The sequence below is a fragment of the Lepisosteus oculatus genome, chromosome 6, assembly GCF_040954835.1.
Source record: "Lepisosteus oculatus isolate fLepOcu1 chromosome 6, fLepOcu1.hap2, whole genome shotgun sequence".
Lineage (NCBI taxonomy): Eukaryota > Metazoa > Chordata > Actinopteri > Semionotiformes > Lepisosteidae > Lepisosteus > Lepisosteus oculatus.
Genome location: NC_090701.1, coordinates 51,481,763 through 51,494,307, shown reverse-complemented (window position 1 = coordinate 51,494,307; position 12,545 = coordinate 51,481,763). Strand labels below are relative to the sequence as shown.

General features: G+C 40.3%; 1 long non-coding RNA gene across 1 annotated transcript; it reads left to right on the top strand.

Annotated features, from left to right (window-relative positions):
• Positions 1-4,285: 4,285 nt before the first annotated feature.
• Positions 4,286-12,169, top strand: LOC107078113 (uncharacterized). The gene is made up of 4 exons (XR_001479099.2): positions 4,286-4,394; positions 9,749-10,485; positions 10,970-11,060; positions 11,963-12,169. It is a non-coding gene; the product is annotated as an uncharacterized lncRNA (long non-coding RNA).
• The last annotated feature ends 376 nt before the right edge of the window (positions 12,170-12,545 follow it).

Genomic DNA, 12,545 nt, shown 5'->3' with positions numbered 1-12,545 from the left:
TGTAAGGGCATGAACAGCTCTTCAGTAAATGAGTTCTTCAGTTTATCGTTGAAGGGTAATCTTTGGAAGTCAATTTCTGCGCCCCCAAATTTTGACCCTCAAGTTCTGTCACGGTATCTGCTAATCTCAGGTGGCTTTCCTTTTCATGAATTGCCATCGTAAGGATAAACTGAATTTACAGTTCAAACATGAAGAAAAGCCGAAGGCCCTGGCCTCATACACAGTCTGTCTCCGAGTGCTTCGAGCTGCATGCCAGGCAATCAGACTGCCTCTTTATTTACTGAACCAAAGGCTTTGTGTAGAGGAGGATAGGGGGTCTTCTGAACCAGCACTGCCTGAAATGATCAGCTGTGGTTTCCGATCATGACATCACTTTCCAATGTCACTCAGCGTGAACAGTATAACACAGGAACCTTCACAATGAAGATGCTATGACCTCACCTTCCATATAGCTTTCATATACAATGTTACAGTTTCAAGTGAAAATGAACAAAAGAAATAAAATGTATGCTCTGTCTAATAACTTGTAACCTGTCATTTTTGCTTTGTGAAAAGCTAAAAAATAGAGAGTTAAATACTGTATGTATGAATTAAAAACACCAATCTGCATTTTTTGTAACCACTGGAAGACTTCTTTACTTTAATCAGATTTGATCATTTATTGCCATAAGAGTCTAAAATAATTACCAAATAAATCATTAAAATTGCCTTCAGAACTGCAATTATTTACTTGTACTCTTTAAAATATTTTGAAGCCTGCATATGTGTTTAGAGTTTGTGACTCTTGTGTTAGTCACAACTGTTTTTGTTTTCATTTTGTTCAACGTTTCTACACAACCAAGTCTTCAGACAGTATGTACACTGTAGAAGTGTTTTATGTTTGCACAGGCTGAAATATGAGCTCAAATCTGGACAAAACAATAAGGCAAAAACAACTTCAGAGACTAAACTGCCACAACACACCTTCAATTTTTATTTAGGTAAATACATATTGCATCAAGTGACAACTTCTTAAAATTAAACATTGAGAAAAAATTCATAGAAGAATCACCTAATTAAATAATGGACCAAAATAAATTGTGGTTCGATATACAGTATGTTGCTGAAAAATACATTGCTTATAATAGAGTAGACCTCCTATAAACCTATGGATATGATTTTGCATACCTTATTTTTAAGCTTATCAGTGTCCTCAGGCAATTTAATATGATTAGATCGACTATTTAAAATTTCATTCTGGACAGCAAAAAATCTAAAATGATTTTAAATGATTTAGGAAAGATTGTACACATTTGTAAATGAATTGTAATTAGTCTTGCTTTCTTTTTTTGTTTGCTCAACAACTGAATGGACTGTTATCCTATGATGTGATTTGGTCCTATAGGGTAGATCTGTGGACTATACAGTTTCTAAATTGACTGACGCGTGTTTATGTTCATTAATCGTTTACAATTACCCTGCAGAATACAAAGTTTTGGAAACGGATCGAAACACATTAAAATATTTGTGGATTGTGAGAAGTAAATAAATATGAATGATTAATGTCATATTGATATTAATTAGTATATAAGCTTTTTAAGTGCACTGTTTGAAGCGTCTTCACTTAACATACACGTGTTTGATACCTACAGTATCGAGCGCTTTTTTATTAGCGGACTTGAAAGTGGGCCCAGCCGATCTGTGAGTTCAGTCCATGATGGGAAAAATGAAAGAAGAGTTTGTCGGTAGAAGAGCTGATAAAACGAGGAGAAAATAACGTCTGATAGTCACATCCACAATGAAAGGGATCTCTGCTGTGTGATTATACTAACATCATTTTGCCGAGAACATTCAGAGATGAAACATGCGTTATGAAACAATATCCATTTCACTTCTGGGCTCTTATTTCAGTTTCACCTTAATTAATATAAATTAATTAAATTAAGTATAGGAAATGTGATTAGTCATAATACAGGAAAAGAAAGTCCATAACCTTTTAACTTTGTGATCTGTGGTCTGAACATAGGACTGTAATACGTTGAAAACTGGTAACATTATCATAATTATTTGTTTTAAATATACCCTCTGTTGCATGCAACACTTTTGTTAGTATTGTCAGCGTTTAAAGAAGATTGTGAACAACCTTGTGATGTCAGCAAATTATGACTCATGGTAGGATTACAGCAAGTATATGCAAAGTCAAAAGTATTTGCTGAAAGCTGACTGATTTGTGAAGAGGTGCTGTATTCACTCGCCAAAGACATTCTAAGACGTCTGCTGTACCATTTTAGTTTTTCTAGCTGTATGCCTCAGGGGGGTATATATGACAGTAATAACGTTATATCTTCGTGAGGAGATCACACAGCGACAGAGGAAAGGCGTCTTCAATCCTGTGGGGATAATGGGGAGTCCACTGGGTTTCTGTTTGTCGAAGAATCCACTCCCTGTATATCTGATAGCACTCTTAACCCTCCTCAAGACAAGAGTGATCACTTAATGTTCGATCGCTATTTAGCAGTTCACTTTTTCTCAAAAGAAAGCGTTAAAACCACACTGCAAAACAAACAAGGAAATTTGTCAATAGGTGTGGTTCTGCTACATAAGCAGTGTTTTGGGGATACAGTATTTTGACGACAACCTCATGGTATACACACATCTATCCACATAAAGCTTTCAATTATGTAATTCTGATGATTTATTTTTCTGTTTTGCCATTATATTATTATTATTAACAACAGTCATCATCGTCAACTTTATTTAACCAAATAACTAATCCTCCTTTACAGCAAGGACGTAGTCAGGAGGCTCACGCCACCGACACGCAAAAGACGAATCAGAGAAATAAAATTAAGATATGATGTGTTAACAAGAGTAATTGTCAAGTACGAAAGATTTTTACAACTGAAAACACCCTAAGATACCAGGGTTGACTGCTTCAATTTACACTCCGGAGTTTCCACTCATTAGCAGTGGCAAATTAAAATGACTTGTACTCTCTGTCAGCAGTTGCTCTTGTGAGGTGCAGTTTCATAAATACAAAAAAAAAACCTACACTTTTCAATGTACGATGATACGGAGAACTGCAATAAATTAAGATGGGAATTTGTTTTCGCAGTCAAAGATCATTAAACTGATTCGAAACAGCATTCATCTCGTACGCGGAGAGTGTCTATAGATGAAAACGGTCACAATAATGACCTTCAAATGATTCAAAACTCCGCTGCTGAGCTTCTAAGGCGTTCAAGGCCAGATGACCACAGTTCAAAATGTTACTTTTCATTTTTAAATACCTGCATACCAGATCCCCACAAGGCTTATCATCTATCATTACTCCGTGTGTAACAAGCGGAGCTTCAGCTGAGGCACATCTTTTACAGTAGTACTTTTTTATAGGTACAAACGTCTCAAGATTTCAGCCGCCTAACTCCACAAAACGGGAACTCACTCCCAGCTCTCCGAGTAATGCGAACTCTTTTAGTTTTTAAATCTAGACTAAAGACACGAATCTGTTTACTCAAGCGCTCAGATAACGTCTGCCTTTTCCTTGTTTTTATTTCTATATTTCCTTATTATTGTTAAATGATATTTTCATTTTATTTTCTTTTTTTGGTGTTTTTGTCTTTACTGTATGAAGTGCCACACACACTATTGATGTACCCGGGGACTGAAATAAATCCTAGCATGATTAGTGCGACAGGGGGCGCCACCGATAAATGGATTGACATAAATGGTCCCGAGAACCACATCACCCACCGCACAGCTGCATATGAACCAGCAACTAGTGGAACTTTTAAAAACAAGCGGTTCCAAATCTGGACTCGAAATTAGCATGTGATTGATCAATAACTACCTTGCTTGCCAGGACTGGCTTCGCGTCCTGACGTGGATAAAGCAGTTAGAAATGAATTGATGGATTTAGCACTTTTGAAAGTCAAAGTGCTGTGTAGGTGTTGGGGGCTTTGTATGTTAGGCTTATATATATTTTCTTTTTTCTATATATCATTTAAACCTTTTCTATTTGAACGAAAGAAAAACATACATTTTGGGACACAGAGCATTTATTTTTCCGCTTCTGCTTTTAAAACACAGTCTCCAGCTCTTTCGTTGTTGACATCAGGCATAAATAAATAAAAACATAAAATTAATGTTAATAACACGCTTGAAATTCGACTATTTTCTCTGAAGGCACAGTTTAGTTTTTAACTACTGACTGTATAAATCGCAGCTAAACAAACCTTGTAGGAACAGAGTATATTACCCAGCATGCACACCGGCCAAGCCCCAAGCACTTCCGCTGACGTCCTGAAACCGCCAGTATAAGCGGAAGTGGGGACAAAGGCTACGTGTGCTTTTTCAGTGGGCTGGGAGTGGATGCGGTGTCTCTCCGGCCTACTTGCTTCTTTTGCTTTGAACAGGTAAAGATCACTTGACGATAATCCAGTGGCAACAGGGTTGTGGTTTTGTTCTCTACATATTTTCTATAGTATATTGCAGTTCAGCGTGGGTTTTCTAACAGTATCGGCCTTGGTCCGAGGGTCGTTGAAAATTTCCACAGCACAATTCTTTTGTTTGCATAATCATATTTCGTATTTCAGTCGAAGTTTTAAATACGTCGAAGTCGGAATGATATAAGACTGTTTAGATAAATCCGTTTTTCCTGGTGAACTTTCCGAGTCCATGTGCTTATCGTCTACATGAAAGGTGTAATTGTCTAATAATAGTCAAGTTCTAAGATGGCGACAGTCAAATCTTTTAGTATACTATAGGGTTTATAAATAGTTTTGCATATTCTACTTGGTGAATGTATATGAAGGCGTTTGCCTTCCTCTGCCGTTTTGTCCGTACGCCCTTTGTTTGGCAGCCGAAAATGGAGCTGATAATTTGCACTTTCATGGAAAAGAAAAGATGGCGTCTTCTCCAGTTGTGCGGTAGGTCAAAAAAAGAGTCCTAATCATATTTTGTCGACGAGTAAATCGATTGGCGATTGGGTGATTCCCCGAGGACAGGGGGAGGGATCGGAGGTCCCGAGTCGACCGGGTTACAGTACACAACACCCAGCAGCCGTGAACTCTCCAGCTCCGCTCAAAAACACTCATAGCCTTCGGATAAGCGATTGTTAAAGAAGCATTGCTGCAGGAACTGGTGTTAGTGGGGGCAGCAGGGGGCGCTCACCCTGAGGTCTTTGTGGGTCCTAATGCCCCAGTATAGTGATGGGGACACTATACTGTAAAACAGGCGTCTCTCGGATTAGACATAAAACTGATGTCCTGACTCTCTGTGGTCTTTAAAAATACTAGGCCTTCTCGATAAAGTAGGGTTGTTAGCCCAGTGTCCTGGCCAAATTTCCTCATTGGCATTTACCAGTCATGGCCTAACAATCACCATCTCTGAACTGGCTTCGTCACTGTTCTTCCCACTGAGAGCTGGTGTGTGGTGAGTGTACTGGCGCACTATGGCTGCCATTGCATCATCCAGGTGGGGCTGTACACTGGTGCTGGTGGAGGGGAGTCTCCATCACCTTTAAAGTGCTTTGAGTGGAGCGTCCAGTAAAGTGCTGTGTAAGTGTAAGGAATTATTAAGAATATTATCCCCTTTCCCAAAATGTCCTGAGTTACATGGGACCATAATAAACACGGTACTTAAGGTAAGAGGAATGCGTAACCTGGAAACTGAAACTTTCATTTGCATTGCAGATACATTTTTTTAAAAATCTGAAATCATGGTGATGCAAATCAAATCAGGTTGTACATTTCCTGTTTCATTGGTATCGGTTTGTTAAAATATTCAAGGAAACAGTTTCTGTGAGAGTTATGTATTCCTACCTGGACAGTTATACCTCTATCGGTAGTTTTAAGTGTACAAGTGCTGTTTATGAGCTAGCTAGTTCTAGATAATGTGAAAAGTAGATGCATCTAAAATGAACTTTATCACAGTCATGAGCACTGACCCAACTACTGATCCTTGCAGTGTTTGTCTTTCTGCCTCAGCTGTGAATGCAGGTGAAGACCCAAACATGTTGTTGCAGATTCATGACCTAATTTGTTTGCTGTTATCTTAATTAAGTGTAGTTATGTATTTTGAGATATATTTCTTATATACAGACACAGATGCAGCTGAAAACCTGCGGGTCACTACGGGGTGTTTGTGAGCCGCTGCCTGTAGGGTTGGAACAGCTCCATTGCAGTGGGTTGGGGTCGTAATTGTACGCGTTCTGGGAAGAAGAGTTTACTGAAGGGCGGCGGAGAGGGAAATCTGTGCTGAATGGAGAAGAGCTGTCAGGACGGTGTCATCATAAATCATAGTAGCAGCTGGCTGTCCTAGCTCGGGTGATGAATTGCCCCTTTGCCATTTGGCTGCCGTGGATTGAGCTGTCCGGCGGCTCTGGCCAGGCTGGCTGACGCGGGTCAGGGGCTGCGCCGCGCCGGGCCTTCAGCGCCGTGCCTGGCATTGGCCGTCTCCGCGGCGCTGCGGTCTCGGTAAAGGTCCTGACATTGAGCTGAACCTGCCCGGGAGGCAGCCCTGTGGCGCAGCGCCGAGCCCTGCTGCCAAGCTGTGCTGACATGTCCCCTTTGACCTCCGGTTCATCCGTCATTCCTCCTGTCGCGCATTATCTCGGCGCGCTGGCTATTCCTTCAACATGCCCGGTCTGCGGCATAAAGAAAATCAATACCTGGGGATTGGAGGCCTTCTGATAATGGATGGATGGGTAATTAGTCATTTTTTGGGCCAACTTTGGGTGTCAGTCAGGTTGGGCAGACTCAAGAGTGTTGACAACCAGGTTCAGCCTAATTTTTAATAGAACAGCTTGGGGAAATACTTAAAGTTGAGAAGGACGGTACAGGTTACAACAGGCCTAATGGTAGCGCAATGGCAATATGCTTTTATTCTCATTTGAACGTGTAAACCGGGAAATTCCAGCTGCTGAAGATGAAAAGGTTGTCCTCCATTAAGACTGTAGTGTTTGGAGGTCAGAATGTTTATTTCTGAAATATTAGAATTGTTTATACCTCCTGAAGTGTGATTTTACCCAATATTTCAGTCTCAATGCAGTGATCTAACTTCTGGGATGAATTTGAAGTCTGCTTTATCAGTGATCGCTGTGTTAGAGAATTTTCAGGCAGAACCTTTTCCTCCTTTTTTATTCTTTTATAAAAATGATTTTATTTTAAAACCGGGGCTTTATAAAACGTGAGGATTGTACTTAAATGCTGTGGTAATCTTCTGCAGGTTGTGTTGAGTTGTGGAAATGATTAATTATAGAGTTAGATAAAGAATGCTGTGTGCTTATCCATGCACCTTAACTGGTAGATTTGATTGTCTAAAAAAACCTGAAGAGCTTTTACCTTAAATGAAAAGCTTTGTTAAAATAAACGATTTAAAAATGTCTTGGATTCTGATTTATGGGTGTTCAGTTATAATCACACAGATGGTAGCTTTTGCATCATTGACTCGTCAGCCAAGCGCAGATACCCAGTGTCTGGACCTGCGGTTCCTCTCATGCTGAGCAGCAGCACATCACCAGTAGGGTATAGATGGGGACGGCATCTATCTATCTATTGTGACTGATTATCCGCGATTCCCTCAGAGAGCCCTGACCTCCGCTGTCACAACTGCCCTCCACAGTTAACCTCGCCACCAGCTGATCGTTACAAGAGTTAGCTCCTGGACTTCATGATTAACTAGCTGAGGTCAGAGTGGGTTTTTATGCTGTCTAAAAGGGGTAAAAAAAGGGTGTTTTTTTTCCCCTCTACATATAAGAGAAATGTAAAAGTATTCAATTTTTGGAGCTCTAGGAATACTCAGAAGATGGAGAATATAAGAGACTACAGTGGCAAGAAGGCCACTTGTCTCTGTCCCATCTAGCCCTTTTGGTTGCTGGTAGTAAGTTGACCCGAGGACCTCATTCATCATCTGAAGAGATGGTATCTGCTTCGGCAGCATGGCTGGGTGGCTTGTTTTACATCCATGTCCTTTTAGTTCCCACTTGTACACTTGTTCCGTGACTCACTGTTGAATCGGAAGACGTCCCATGGGTGGGTTTTGTGTCTTTGAGGCGTTGACATGTTTTAATCTTGTCGCCCTTCTAAATTCTTTCTAGTTCTTAAAAACAGTTGCCTAGATTTCTTTTTCATTGTAGGACATTTGTTGTTGCCAGGATTGTTTGGATACATGTGTGTTGGAGGAAAGGTGTTACTATTTAGTGGATCCATTCCAAAGCACAAATCCGTAATCCTTTGCAAAGTAAGCAAACTTTAATGCAATATTCTAATCTAAGATCTCATTTGTGCATTCTACAATATTGAAACTGTATTCTTCCATTTCAGTTCTGCACTTTTAACTGTGTATCCTTACACGGTTTGCCATTTTCTGTTGCTTCCTCATATTATCTAGAAAACAGTCAACATCCAACAGAAGCCTTTTTCATAAGTGGCTTCTTCAGGCTTGGTGTTTCTCATCTCATGTAATTTGCTCTTGCTGCCTGCATGTGACACTCTGCACTTGCCAGCACTAAAGGTGATCTGCCAGGTGTGTCCAGTCAGTGATAAGTCAAACTCAGTCAAAACAATACCAAAGAAAAAAAATCAGTCAGTTTATGAACTACACCAGGATCTAGTACTTATATGAATGTCTGTCTAGAGGCACTATAGTAAGGTCTTCTCTGAGCCTGTAGGTTTTCAGGATCTCGTGAAAGCAGCTGCACCTGAGGACATGGAGAAGCTGTTAATGTGGTCCTGTTAAGCCACTAACCAACTAGTACTAGACAGTACTTTCACAAAGTTCATGATTCTGAGCCTAATTCTGAACTTGTAAAATTTTGCGGTACAATCAGTTAATTCATTTTGTTAGCAAGATTTAATAGCCTATCTGAGAAAGTGAGACTGCAGTTCCCCCTTTAGATACACTGATTACTGGCAGCATGAAGAACTGGCAACCATTGCTGCTGTTCTGCTATAGAAATGGTGGCATGAAATGCCCTCTGCTGGTGCAGTTACTGTTCTCCAGCAGGTCACACCTGTGCTTTTCTCTGAGGTTCATGTCTGTTCAAGCCACTGTATCAATATTGAGTTTTAAGTTAGATGAGGGGAAAAAAAGTGTTCCTCAAATTAAATGTCCTGTTATTTGGTATTTAAAAAAATCTGAAAAATTAGATTGTGGTAAGCTTTATAAAATTTGTGTGATTGAATTACGGTAGCATTATGTTTTTTGTTATTTTTTCTTTTGTGACCTCGCATGAAAAGAGTTGCCAATGAGGGCAACCTGTTTGGTCTGTCTGGCTTGTTTCAGTAGTGTAATAGCTAAATTAATCTAAAATCTGATCCTGCTGTTTATTGACATAATCTAAATCCCCACCACTCTATGTGAAGTTTTATGTTCAGTTGTAAATGGATTCTCTTTTAATGTCCAATTCTGACCCCTTGGCCTTGTTTCACTGAGTTACAAACCATCCCCTGAGTGTGACCCTCTCTTTACATTAATTAGCATTTTATATGTATCTAAACTCTTCAGTCTCATTTGTTCTGGACTTGAAACAATTTGGCACCTTAACTTATCTATTTATGATAATTCCCTTAGACCTGGAGTCATCTATGTTCCTGTGAACTCTTTAAGACTCCCTTTTCTCAAATCTAGATGGTGTGTACTGACATAGTAGTACCACTGTACTGATGTAGGTTATCACACTTCATAACTGTTTTCTGTAATGGTGTCTTGGTATAATGTATTGTGTGTGTTCTCTACATTATGAAAGATGTTTATTTCTGATTTTCAGGGAGTTGGGGATCAACACCAAGACCTACACCATGAAGCACAGACCACTGTCTGCACACGCCAACCTTTCCTTCAGATACAGTCTGCTGGCCTATCAATGTCATCCTCAAAAAAAAAAAAAAAAAAACTTTTTCAAGAGTGACCTTTTCCATTAGTTGTGCACCCCATTTTGCATTGTGTACTTGGGGGGTATTTTTTACTCTTGTCTGACAAGATCAACAGCTGAGCATTCAGAGATTTGTGCAGATTAAAGTGTCAAGCTATGAGTTTGAAATTGGAGAAATCGGCAAAGGAAAACAAGGGTGAGGATTGATCCCTGGGATGCAAGCCCGGTGACGACCCTGTTCGAAAGTTGACACTGTAGGAGTTGGAGGCATTTCTGATCATGACAGAAATGTTAGTGGAGTATATGACTTCAGATGTGCATTTCGGTGGAGAAAAGCATACTGAAGCTCAACTGAGAGGGGGGAAAAGTCAAAAGTGATGGCTGACATTGATCTAATCCAGGAGAGAGAGGAGACAAGTTTTCAGAATCAGTTTCATTCAGGATTTCAGTCAACAAGAACCATGTGATGCTGAAGCCTCTCAAGGAAGAGCTGGACAGCAAGCTGCTGGAATTGAGGAAAAAATGTCACCTGAAGAACCTGGGGAAAAACAAGTTTCTACACTCTGTGAGGACTCTAGAGGACGGCTCTTGGAGCAGATCATTGGGAGAGGAGAGAGCGCATGAAGCATCAGGTAACATTGGTACCGAAATCAGTTGCAGAACTTTAACCCCAACGCTTGGGACAGTTTGCAGGTACTCCTGTTTCTTCAGGAGTGATGGTTATTGTCCCAGATTAGGTGAAGTCATGCTGAGGTCTTAGCCATAAACACCAGAAGTGGAAGGTTACTGCTGGGCTGGCAGTGTTTACACCTGCTGCTTGTGAACGTTAAGGTGCACCCGGTGCCTTTCCTGCTGGAGCTGTGATGATTACACAATTCGCCGTTTACCACTCATACCTTGTATATGGGGATGCTGACGATGTGATGATCTGAGCCTCCAGCAGCAGCACTGACTTGAGCTAGCAGTTGTGTATAAAGTTTGCGCAGAGCTAGAATTTGGTTTTGTAGAAGGTTTTGGAAAATTTGCTGAATTTTGAAGCTGAATTTTCATGCCTTTAGTAATTCTGAAAAAAATAATGAGTTTGGAATGCTCATTTAAGATCTCTTCTTGTTTCAGGAATTCGATGGTAGTGGAGTGGGGACTCGGGAGGACATGGCCCACTCTGAGACCAGATCAGATGCATTGGGCAATAACTGACAGTCAGCTGGTAAGGGCTTCTGAGTAGAGAGTTTTACAATTCCTTATTTCTGATCTTCAAAGAGCTGCCAGTAAAGAACTCATGAATGAAGAAAGTACAGTACTGCTTAAGTTTATCACGGTTGTGCATGTCTCTTGTATATTTTGCTGTGTCACTTGCTTTGGCACTATAGTGGCATTGTTCATGAAAGGTGGTAGGGTGGTGGAGGGGCACATGTTGGAGAAGCTGTCGTCCCTAAGCCTTATAAAGCATGGCATATTCAGTGTGACACGCACTTGTTGCACTTACTATTCACCAATTTGTGTTTGGACTTACTAAAAGGCAACTTGGCAGTTACCAATGCTGTTGAATTCTGCTCCTTAAGATGTTTCACAGGAAGGAAGTTACTTGATACACTTTGCTAGATGTCACTGTGGATTTTTATTTTTTTTCTGTAAGCATCAGCCCATTTTTTTACATTCTAAATGGCATCAGTATCTGTGCTAGTCAGTATTCACAGCTAGATTTAGGTGCTGAAACAGCTACATACTAACCTTGTCCCCGTTGCACCACATTGAAGGTGTGATGCTGTCTGTGCTGGAATCAAGACTTGGTGTTAACAGTATGATTTGATTACCATAAGAACACGTAAAGGTGCAGGTAGAAACATCTAAAAAAAACAAAAATAGTGGATTCTGCTTCATTTGAACATGCTTCCATTGGATTATTTTAACAACTGATAGCGTGAAGAACAATTATCACACATAAAACTTTAATCTCAAGATATTAGGGTTCATTTTGACTACTTTTTTTCAGGGGCATCCACAGAAAGATTCTGTAGGTCTGTGCAATTTGGAATAATTTTAGTATCCTATTCTCAGTTTTATTCTTCTGCTGCTGTGATTCTAACTGATGGATACTTATTCTTGCAGATTTGCGGTGCCATAGAAGACTGGTGAAGAAGTACATTGGGGCAGCACTATACGTGTTGTACCTTAACACATGAAAAATATTATCCATGTTCTGTGTTAGAATCAGAGTTTTTGTTAACATGGATTTTGACCTGGGACTCAAGTCTTTGTTGCTTTAGGGGCTTTGGTGTCCCCGAGAAGTTTTAATTAAATGCTGATTGAAACAGTCTTCTGTCTGGTCTCTCTTGTCTACCACTGCATATGACTTATGAGATGCAATGTAACACAAGCCCATTGCAGGGCACACAAACGCGTGCACACTCTCACACCAGGGACAGTTGTCCCGGAACACAATCTAACCTCCCAATACCTCCCTGGACCATAAGGGAAACCCATGTGCATGTGGGGAGAACATACAAACTCCAAGCAGATAGCACACAGATCTGGAGCTGAACACAGGGCTGTGAGACGGCAATGCTAACCACAGCACCACTGTGTACATTTAGTACATTTGAACATAATGTGAGCACTTCAGGATTGGCTTTAATTGTATAATATAGAAATACTATAGTTTGATTCCTTTGAGTGCAGAATGGGCTCTGTG